Genomic DNA, 2,267 nt, shown 5'->3' with positions numbered 1-2,267 from the left:
TATATATAGCTCAAAGTATAAACTACTCTATTGAGAGTGGTATGCTTTATGTCAGTGAACATAGCAAACAATAGAGGATGTTACTGTTTTGATATTTTTGTTTAGTCCCATCTACCTTAAATCCTGGGGTAGTTAATTATGAGATGCAGATATTTTTGTTATTTATAATAACTTTAAAAACACTTAAGGGGCCAGGAGATGGCTCAAGGGGCTGGGGAGATGGCTTAGTAGAATAAGTGCTTCCCTGGCAAGTGCAAGGGTCTGAGTTCAATCTCCAGTTCTGCAAAAAAAAAACCACAAAATCATTTAATATGTAGACTTCGTAAAACTTAATTCCTCTTTTAAATATGCAAAAGCATTTTAAATCTGAAAAAGAAATGTGGGGCCAGGGAGATGGCTCAGTGGAATAAGTGCTTCCCTGGCAAGCACAAGGGTCTGAGTTCAGTTCCCGGTTCCACCAAAAAAAAAAAAAGAAAAGAAAAAGAAATGTGTAGTTTATATAATACTAACTTAAATAAGTTAACGATTAAGGCAGGCAACATTTAATATCTCAAAGATCTTTACAGACTGTGTTAGATGCACTGTAATTTACAGGTTTGGTTAATGTTTATACCATGTAAATTTGCTTTCCTCCCCCAGAAAATAGCAATCATCTTTATAATAAATTTCAGCAAATACAGTTTGGATCTACTATGCTAATTACAGTAATACATATTTAAACTGTTTATGTGAAGTAGGTGATGTTGTACAGGTATTACTTTTTTTCTTCTGGATAAACTCTCAGTCTTGCTTGTTCAGGCTGGTCTTTTAAATATGAAACAGAAGATTAAAGCTGAAATGTATGACTTAACCTCTGGTCTCATTTCCAAATTTGAGAATTTGTGCAACATTAGATACACTAGTCTTTTTTAAAATTTTACTTTAGAAAAGAGGGGAACTCACATCTTTTGATATTAAAATATGAATAATAGCCATTTAGAGTAATGCCAATCATATTCTTTTGCGCTTTTATTATTCTCATATAAAAAAACATAGTTCCAAATGGTGGGGGCAGGGGAAGATGACTTTACATTAGTCTTTTTTTTAATGGTACTGGAACTCAAACTCAGGACCTTGTACTTACTAGGCAGGTACTGAGCCACTGAGCTATTTTCACAGCCCTGCATTAATCTTGTATTTAGATAATGATTTTGTTTTCCTGAATATTTTGTTAACAGTTGACAGTCGTGGAATCTAACACAAAATATATAATTAATATGAAAAATGTAATTATTACTGATAAAAAGCAATACTTGATTAGAAATACTACTTATTTTAATCTTCTTATGTTAACTCTTATTAATTCAGACATTCAGATATTTTATATATTTTTCCCCACTTGTCCCCTCCCTTACCCTTCTCTTTCCCTTCCCTTCCTTTTTACTTCTCTTCCCTTTTCTTTTTCTTCCTTCCTACCTTTCTCTCTCTGTCCTTCTTCCTCTCCTTTCTTTTTTCTTCTGTCCTTCCCTCTCAGTGGTGGGGATTAAACCAGCACTACATCCTCAGCTTTTGACATGGGATTTTGGTAAGTTACTTCAGGTTCCTTTGAACTTGTGATCTTCTTGCTTCAACCTCCAGGATCACTGGACTTACAGGCATACACCGCTGTGCCTGGCTCACTTTTTTTTCTTTTAAATAGGACCTTTTATCTCATATTTGGTAGCATTTAATAGGCAGACAGATTAAAAGTCTTTGCTGTATCTTTTTTCCATGTATCATCTCTGTATATGGATTTTGTTTGTTTGTTCTTGGTTTTTGTAGTCCTTTAGCATGCTAGTCAAGTACTCTAGCACTGAGCTACAACCTTAGTCCTATTTGAGACAGGGTTCCTCCAAACTTCCCAGTCTGGGATCTTTCTGCCTCAGTCTCCTGAGTACCTGGGATTGTACACAGGATTAGTACACAGGATTGAGTACAGATTGAGTACAGGGATTGAGAATAGGTGTGCTCCACATGCCTTGCTTGGCAGTAGTCTTCCCCGCTTCTTTAAAACCTGTTTTGTCTTTTTTAAAGCTTTTGGTTGAGAGAAAATTTCACTGTGTAGTTTAGGCTTACATTGAATTCACTATGTAGCCTAGGCTGGTGAATTGAACTTTCTACCATGGCCACCTGAATTCGGGATTACAGCTATGTACCATAATGTCTGGCCAAGTCTATAAAGTTTTTAAGATAAATAATTATGTAGAACAATTGAGAGAGGAGGCGGTTATCCTGATTGTCATTACTGT

Source organism: Octodon degus, unplaced genomic scaffold (assembly GCF_000260255.1).
Source record: "Octodon degus isolate 3935 unplaced genomic scaffold, OctDeg1.0 scaffold00163, whole genome shotgun sequence".
In the NCBI taxonomy this organism is placed as follows: domain Eukaryota; kingdom Metazoa; phylum Chordata; class Mammalia; order Rodentia; family Octodontidae; genus Octodon; species Octodon degus.
This window is presented reverse-complemented; position numbering follows the sequence as displayed.